The sequence below is a fragment of the Brassica napus genome, chromosome C2 (assembly GCF_020379485.1).
Source record: "Brassica napus cultivar Da-Ae chromosome C2, Da-Ae, whole genome shotgun sequence".
In the NCBI taxonomy this organism is placed as follows: Eukaryota; Viridiplantae; Streptophyta; class Magnoliopsida; order Brassicales; family Brassicaceae; genus Brassica; species Brassica napus.
Window position 1 is genome coordinate 15,890,478 of NC_063445.1, and position 9,630 is coordinate 15,900,107.

The following is a 9,630-nucleotide window of genomic DNA, read 5'->3' on the forward strand; positions in this document are numbered from 1 at the left end:
GCGTTTATGGAAAGTTTTGTTTTTTATTCTTTGAAGTGGTTTTCAAGGTTCGAATAACCTTTTCACGTTTTAGGATGTGGCATGTTAGACTGTTTGTGATAATGAAATAGTTTAGATCGAAATGTTAAATGTGAAAAACGTAGAATTGAATATATAAATGAATTGGTATGTTAAATAGAAAATGTTAAGGAAACAGATCAAGAAGGAGACTAACTAAAAAAAGTACGAGACTAAGCAATGAATTTAAATAAGAAAAGTATGTTTTGGTTTTGGGTTGTAAAAGATATTAATATCATTTTTGGTCTTTAAGCCGTATGTTGGCTTCAGCTACGAGGGAACTTCGTGTCGGGTCGCTTCGGGCCACGTGAGGGACACTAGTAAAAAACTACCGCATAGCCACTACAACTTCGTGGCTATAGAGTAGAAATTCGTGGCTAGGGAGAAAAGAGCCACGGTTTTGAAAAGGAAAATTACAGTGGCTATAGCCTCGTGGCTGGAATAAAAACGTGGCTTATCGTGGCTAGTAGCCACGCTTTTTGATACCACTCAAATTACCGTAAGGAGTGAATTACTCTCTCAAGTAAGAGGTTCAGTTGCAGTACTTAGGGATCGAATCCACAAGGAGTTAGGGAACCTATTAAATCTAGTCAAATTATTAATTATAAGTGTTTGTTGTTTTATGGTTTAAAAGGAAATAGCAATCCTAATTGAGCAAGTCTATTGCTCGACTAACAAGATGATTGAGGGTGTAACTTATTGGAAGATATTAGATGCAAGGTTTCTATTCAGGTGTTGGAGATTATAATCCTATAGATGCCTAACAGTTGCATGCATGATATATTAGAGCTCAACTTCTTAATCACAGTGATCAGCGATGGCAATGTTTCACTGGTTAACTAACTAGATCTTGGATCTCAACTGTCGTCTTTTGATCACAAGAAAGTGTCGATCGATGATCCTATAGGGATATCGATCGATACACCTTTCGCAATATCGATCGATTGTTAGAAGACAATATCGATCGATGCTTCTAGCTAAGCCCTAGGAGCAGGTTGATAATGCTTACTTGTCTCCTAGATCAGCGGTTAGCATCTCTCTAGCAGTCCTAGCATGACAGATTAGATTCAGGACATGATGGTCAAGGATGCTTGAATCATGCTAATTCCTAGGTTCATGTTCTAGTTAGCAAGGCTAAAACAAGCATTTATGAACAATCAATCAATGAATATCACAACTTAGCAAATCTATAGTTGGGGCTAATCCCTCTAACCTATTTGAACCCTGAATCTAACAAGTGAACTACTCAGACATAGCTAAGCAATTCATGACACAAAATATAGATAAAAACTGCATAGGATAGAATAGATGAATCAATGGAGTTCCAATCACAAATCTCTCTATGATTTTCTCTCCTAAAACTCTCTGCTGAAAATAAGAATACAATGGTGGCCAAAAGCTCTTTTGCCTCCTAACACTTAGGCAAGTATATAACTATTAGGTTAAAAACTCGTCAGGGGTAATCTTGTAATTTGGTGAAGTCTTGGGTTTAAAGTCGGCTGGAACCAAGTCGCGCATCTCGTGTCTCGATATCGATCGATGGTACATGATGTACATCGATCAATCATAATCTTCAATCGTCGAGGCTTCTCTTCTGTATCGATCGACGGCACTGGCGTCGAACGATTGCTTCTTCTTCGTATCGACCTCTAATGGTCAGCTCGGATGAAATCTCTTTTAAGCTTCTAAATGCTCTATAATCATCACTTTACTCCAAGATACTCCTGAACCTGAAAACATACCTAATATGATAGAATATATAATATATAGATAGTAAAATACTTATATACCATGGATGAAAATGGATCAAATCCATGGTATATCAACTCCCCCAGACTTACCCTTTTGCTTGTCCTCAAGCAAAACAAACAGGCAGTCTCTCTGAAAGAGGTTTGAAAACAGCAGGGACTTATAGATTTAAAACACAAAAATCATCACCTCTACAATTTCGCTAACCACATCTAAAAAGTCTTAATCACAAAAGCACATTATGCATTATCCTAGCTTAGCAACCAAATTCAACTAGTCTACAACTCAGCAAATCCTGTCTGACATTCCCCTCTACTAACCTCATTTCTTAGCATAAATATAAAAGTGAATGCTTTACCTTGGGAGTATCGATCACGGGATGCAAGGATTTTCAGACAAATATCTGGAACTGCAGGTAAAAGTTAGTTCCTAAATTTTCTCTCTCTAATTTCTCTCTTGAGTCAAAGTCTGCTTATATTGCAAGATCAGTGACCAAGATTGGACAGGCTTCCATGAATCAAGACTTAATGGTGGTTGCCACCAACCCCTGTTCACTTCTTTTTGACCTATATCCAAGAATTCTTTGTGAAGCGAGCCTTGAAGATTGCCGCCTCCAAGTCCCGTTCGAATTCTTTTATTGGAATCTTTATGAATCAAGCCTTAATGGTTTTAGCCACCAAGTCCTGTTCAGATTCCTCCTAACTAAATCCTAAGTCCTAATTAAGTAATAAATTTCGGATTTTTTTTTTTTTTTTTAGATTAAAAACTAACTAACTACTCTAGGGTCGAAATAGAGAGAGAAAATGTGATAAATGAATCTACACAAGGCGTTACCTTCCAGACTTGTCTGAAGAATCCGATCCCATGTATACCAAGTCCCAAGACAAGCGATTATGTCAGGTTTAGTATTGGAGGTCAGCTTTGGTTCCTTCAAACAATCAAGGCAAGTGTGTATAGTTGACAGGTTGATCCACTTTAGCATCTTTAGTAATATCTGCAATCAGTAAATCTAGAATGGTGCTAAAGAGTGGTTAGACATTCAAGTATAAATCAATAATAAGATCATAGTCCCTTTCACATAGCTAAGCATAATTTATCAAAAATATTTTTATAAGAATCATAATAAATTATATCAGTAAACCTCCCACCAGACTTAAATTACATTGTCCCAGTGTAACACAGTCGGAGTTATGGTGGAAACTAAATCATAAGTACTCAATGTAACAAGTTAGGAAGATAAACCTGACCGGAGTGGAAATCGGTCGTTTTACATCGGTAAGCATCGATCGTCGTATGTGATTGTAGGTCGATCGATGTCGATGTCTCGTCCATGGTCGATATGGTGATCATCCTACTTGGGTCTTGCAATAAATCTGAAAGAATGAAAACGAAAGTAAATACTAGTAACTAAGAAAACCAATTAAAATTACCTAATAGTGGGTTGCCTCCCACTCAGCGCTTTGTTATAGTCATTTAGCTTGACTGTGGAGGTGTGTGGCTAGTTGGTGGAAAGACAGCTACTTGTTGGGAAACAAGCATCCACCTCATCTCTTCACATTCTGGACCAAGCTGCAATGAAACTTCTTGTGGCCTCATCATTTCTGGTCCATCTCTCATCCATATGTATTGCATTTGAGATGTTTTGTAGCCTTTCTTGGGTGTTTTCAATGCTGAACTGATGCCATCCTATCTTGTCGTAGGCGTATGCTGATAGCTCATTCAGTTCCTCATGCATTGACTCCATTTTGTTTTTTATCAGCTGCTCGGCGTCTGTGTAGACGTGGTATCGATCGATGCGACCAAGTGTTTATCGGTCGATGCTGGTGCCTTACTGTCGATCGATTTGGAGCGTTCTCTGTCGATCGATGCTAATATCTGGTGTTGAGATGCGAATTGCCTCTGAATGGCTTTGACTTCATTCTGTAACCACTCTGCATGGCTATCCAGTCCACTGAGTCTGATGTCGAATGGAAAGTAGATGTCATCACACGCTTCTCAAACCTGTCCTCCATGGTGTCTATAGCTGTGTAAAGCTTTGATATGATCTGATCAACTTATGCTTCTGTGTAGGGAAGATGTTCTGTAGGTTTCTTGGTGTCGAGCGATGCCATGCGGAACCTATCGATCGATGTTGAACATTCTTCCTGAAAATCAAGTTGATCATTAAGCGTGCCAATGTCCCTCTGGACATTCATCATCTGTGTAGACAAGGTGTCCAAGTATCGCATGATAGGTGAGGTGAAACGGTCGTGCATATCCTCGTATGTTTGTAACCTATCTTCCATGGCTGCGAACTTGCTGTCGATCGATGTGATGGTGCAGATATCGATCGATGTGGCTGGTTGTTGGTCCTTCTTGCGAATGGTGTCCAAATCTTGTTGTAGCAGATTAATTCTCGTGCTTAACCAGTCCACGTTGTTGTTGAGAGGGTTGTATACGTCGTTAATCTTCGTGTTGATGTATGCGATCTCCCATTAATCCTTCTTCTCTGCCAAACTTTCCGATTCTGCAGGAATCTGGGATGTTTGTGGCTTGACGTCGATCGATGTTGCTTTGTTGGCGTCGATCGATGGTGATGTCGTAGCTTCTTTCTCAAGAATGTGCTGCATACTCTCCATCTCTGTCCTCATCTCTGCCATACTTCTGAAAAGCTCATTGTAACCTCTGTCCAAAGGTTAATAAGTGTCATCTACCAATGTCTTGAGTTCATCAACTAGTTTTTCCTGAGCTCCACAAATACCAGTCACCATCCCATTAAACTCATCCTTGGTGTAGATCTCTAGTGCCAGTTTTGTAGGTGTGAAAGAAGTGGCATGTTCTGGAAGACATATGTGACTCTCCTCAAATAGGGATGCTCTCTCCAGAATTTTTCTGATGTTGTCCTTGGTAACATGGATCATCTCACCAGCTACGCTCCTTGCATATCCAGACTCATCTCTGTAGACACCATATTCGTCCTTCTGAACTTTCTGGCTCCATAGATGTCATAAGCGCGACGTCCACATTCGTAACGTCTGTCGATCGATGGTGGAGGTGCCCTGTCGAACGATGTAAGAGCATCCTTGTCGAACGATGTAAGAGCATCCTTGTCGATCGATGTTTGGCCTATTGGTTGGCACGATTGGTGTGAACCAATTTATGTTGTGTCGGCCCTTGGATGTTCGTCTGGAACAGCTAGGATGTTGTCTGGAATGCTGCGTTGCTGCATAAACAAGTTGTCTGGTCCATTGGCCAACTGAAGAATATCTGCTATGTCCTCTCTGGATACTTGTATAATTCTCCCATCCATAGCTCTTGCATGGCCATCTGGGTCCCTGAAAATACCAAATTCATCAGGAGGTTGAAAACCGTAATCAATACTCATATTCTTCTTAGTAAATAAAGAAAGTTTAGGTTTAGAATGAGAATCGATCGATGTTGATACTGAAGTATCGATCGATGGTAGACGTTTGTCTGCTGAATTAGGGTTTTTGGATCGAATGCTCTTCCTTGATGTTCCTTCTGATTTGTTTGTGGGAGCATTCATCTTTTCTGCTATGGTGTCGTGAGAAGTAATCCGGGGTGCAAAACTCCTTATATAGGTATTGGTAAACCTACTTGGAATTGGAATATTCCTTTTTCCTTTTCAAAGGCGGCGGCTTTAATATCGATCGATGTACCTGGTGTGGTATCGATCGATGCATAAGATCGTTTTGCTGGATGAGGGTGGGTATCGACCGATGCTGAGTAGACTCTGTCGATCGATGGTGGAGACGTGTTGTTGAAGGAATGGCTTGAATATCTTTCATCCTACATAGCAATCTCTATAGCCCTTTCCTTCCAGTAATCCTCATCATACTCCTCAGTAGGATCCTCATTGGATGAAGGAATTACAGTCTCTACTGCAAAACTTTCATGGAATCCATTGTCTGCCCAACTGCCTATTGATTAGTCATCACATCCTCTTTTGTTGGGTTGTTGAAAGGCAAAGTCTATATAACATTGATCTAGTAATATGAAGTGGTATACCGGTTGATTCCCGTCGAGCGACGTGGGATAGTGTTCATTGGTCGTCGGTGACTCATTGGAATCGATCGATGAAGCAGTGTGAGTGTCGATCGATTCTGAGTACTCTGTTTCGTACTCTGCTCCACAATGGCATGCTGCAATGTAGCCAAGATCATTTCCAAGCTCCACGAGGTTGACATGTTGTCTCACAACTTGAACTAGGTCATAGTGGACGTCTGAATTTATCAGTGTCAGACACAATCTGTTGGTGTTCATGTCACATACAGCTCCTATTGTAGCCAGGAAAGCTCTTCCAAGCATAAGTGAAGAGTTCCTGTTAAGCTTGATCTCCAGGACATGAAAATCTACTGGGACAAGGGCATTACCAATATGTACCTCAAGGTCTCTTATGATGCCTCCTGAGCTTCTTTCTGAAAGGTCCACGAAGGTGAAAGATTCTGATGAATGCTCTATTTTCAGACCCAGCTGGTCTGCCATAACCTTAGGTAGTATGCTGACTGATGCTCCTGTGTCACAAAGTGCATGGGAAATTCAATACCCTTCACCACACATGGTATTGCGAACTTCCCAGGATCACTCTTCTTCTTCAATGTGATCCTTAGTTTCATCCTTTCCCTGACATGATGAAACATTCTCCTAATGTCCTCCTCAGTCTCCTTAGTCTCTCTGAAGAACATCCACAACCGGTGTGTGTAATAAACTTCATCAAAAGGTTTCTCCACTGGGATTCTGAGGACTCTCTTAGTGAAACCATCCATCTCCTTCTCATTAGCTTCCCTCTTAAGGTTCTTAGGAATCTTCTCCTTTCTTTTCCTTAACCTTCTTCCTTCAGTTGCCTCATCAACTTTCATAGGCTCTGGTGTAGTGTCTGAAGGGTTGGTTGTAGGTTCTGGTGGGTTTGCTAAAGGTTTAGGTGGTGGTCTGAGTGCGTTGATTCGGTCACTATCAATAGATGGTAATCGCACTCGGTAGGTGAGAGGTGCCCGTCGATCGATGGGAGGTGAGGGGGGTCGATCGATATCAGTCTCTCTCTGTCGGTCGACTGCTGGCTCATGCCGTCGATCGATTTTGACGTAGAAAGGGGAGGGTGGGTGAGGATGTTTTTCTGCGAATTCCTCATGAGTCATGATCCGAACTGCACTACACTCCGCAGTCGATTTAGAAGATGACGTCGATCGATGGTTAGAGTAATCCGTCGATCGATCTTCGTCATGGTCTGTCGAGCGATGTGCATCCATTTGACATCGGTCGACACCATTGTGATCCGCCGAAACTCATGGAGCTTTCAACTTCGAAGTCTCCTTCTCCAAGCTTCTCATGCTTCACCACTTGCCAGAAATCATCATCTATGATGGCATTTACGTGGTGTTTTGCTTTCTCAACTCCTGCCTCTCTAGCCAAGGCTTCTTGCCTCTTTACAGTGTCTCCAGTCTGAACCACTTGCATTTCAAGCTTCCTCACCTAGGTCCCTAAGGTCTCAATTCTTGTGTTCAGACTATTATAGGCAGAATATATCTTCCCATTGAAGTCCACAGTGAGTTGTTGCTGTCCTTCCAGAACTCTGTCAAGCATTGCTTCAATCTTGCTTTCCTGAGTCTGTGGTGGTGGATTCTGGTAAAATGAGTTTCCATAGCCTCTGCTGTTGTTGGTGAAAGGTTTCTAGAACTGTGAACTCTGGTTACTCCTCTGACCATTGCCATAGAAGTTTCTGTTTCCACCCTAGTTTCCAGACCTCTGAAATCCAGTACCTCCAATGTAGTTCACATCTTCTTCTCCTTCCATGTCTACAGCTACTTCTCCTTCAGCTGAGCAGACCTGCTTCCTAAGAAGCTCATGAACCACATCTAACTTTGCTCTAACTTCGTCCATCTGCTCTTTCCCTACGGATGCAACAGACCTCTTCCTCTCAAAGTCAGTGTTCTTGGTGCTGCTGCTGTTTGCTAGATTTTCTATCAGTCTCAAAGCTTCCACCGGATTCCTGGTGTTGAAGTTTCCCTCGCTAGCTGTATCAAGAGCCATCTGATACCTCAAGACGATACCTCTGAAGAAAGTGCTCAGCAGTTGCACTTCGTTGAATCCGTGGTGTGGACAGTCTCGCTGGAAGAACTTGAATCTGATCCACGCATCTTTGAAAGACTCTCCAGTCTCCTGTGCGAATGTAGCAATTTTGCTCCTCAAGTCTTCAACGCGTGCCTCATCGAAGAAGTTTCGAAAGAAAGCATTCTTGATGTCGGCCCAAGATGTTAGAGATCATGTGGGTAGCTGCATCACTTCTCCAGTCAGAGAATACTTGAAGAGCTTGCACAATAGGTAGTCCTCGGGGACTCCATCCATACGAATAGCAGCGATAAGATCCTCGAACCTCTCTAGATGGTCCATAGGATGCTCGTGCGGTAACCCAGAGTAGGGTATCTGCGACACGAGTGTGTAGTACTGAGGCTTCAGCTCGAAATTCTGCTTCTGAATCTCTGGGAGTCGAATAGCTGATCTGTTGGCGTAGTACTCATCTGGACAATTGTAGTCAGCCAGTGCCCTTGGTCGAGCAGCCTCTTCTACAGGTTGAGCAGCTCTTGTAACATCAGTATCAGGGATTACATTTCCCTGCGCGTCTAGTTTCTGACCTGTTGCATTACGCAGATGACCATCCTGGTCATACAGGTTTCCATTCTCGTCCTGTCTGAGAATAACAATCGCAACAATGTTTCACGACTGATGATCGATCGATGTACGCGGTGTAGTATCGATCGATGTCGAACGATGTAGATCGGTCAACGATGAAGTTCGGGTGTCGGTCGACGGTTGGGTGTGAGAATCGGTCGACGTGAAAGCTGCTGCGTCGAGCGATGTGGAACATTGGTCTTTGCGGATCGTTCGTTCCAAGTGAGCAGGATCTTCTGAGAATAGCAGGTGTTTGTCCTTGTTGCTTCTGGTACTGCTGGGCATGCACCTGAAAAGACAAGAAAACTTTTTGTGTCAGAATGGGTGTAGAGAAAATAATAAGAATTAATAACACTAAATCTAGTGGCGATCAAAGCTCCCCGGCAACGGCACCAAATTTGATACCACTCAAATTACCCTAAGGAGTGAATTACTCTCTCAAATTAGAGGTTCAGTTGCAGTACTTAGGGATCAAATCCACAAGGAGCTAGAGAACCTATTAAATCTAGTCAAATTATTAATTCTAAGTGTTTGATGTTTTGGGGTTTAAAAGTAAATAGCAATCCTAATTGAGCAAGTCTATTGCTCGACTAACAAGATGATTGGGGGTGTAACTTATTGGAAGATATTAGATGCAGGGTTTCTATTCAGGTGTTGGAGATTATAATCCTATAGATGCCTAACAGTTGCATGCATGATATATTAGAGCTCAACTCCTTAATCACAGTGATCAGCGATGGCAATGTTTCACTGGTTAACTAACTAGATCTTGGACCTCAACTGTCGTCTTTTGATCACAAGAAAGTGTCAATCGATGATCCTATAGGGATATCGATCGATACACCTTTCGCAATATCGATCGATTGTTAGAAGACAATATCAATCGATGCTTCTAGCTAAGCCCTAGGCGCAGGTTGATAATTCTCACTAGTCTCCTAGATCAGCGGTTAGCATCTCTCTAGCAGTCCTAGCATGACAGATTAGATTCAGGACATGATGGTCAAGGATGCTTGACTCATGCTAATTCCTAGGTTCATGTTCTAGTTAGCAAGGCTAACACAAGCATTAATGAACAATCAATCAATGAATATCACAACTTAGCAAATCTATAGTTGGGGCTAATCCCTCTAACCTATTTGAACCCTGAATCTAACAAGT

The 9,630-nt window shown here is 42.0% G+C and overlaps 1 non-coding gene across 1 annotated transcript; it reads left to right on the top strand.

The window, feature by feature from the left end:
* The first annotated feature begins 7,888 nt into the window (after positions 1-7,888).
* Positions 7,889-7,996, top strand: LOC125582790. The gene has a single exon (XR_007320242.1). It is a non-coding gene; the product is annotated as a small nucleolar RNA R71 (small nucleolar RNA).
* The last annotated feature ends 1,634 nt before the right edge of the window (positions 7,997-9,630 follow it).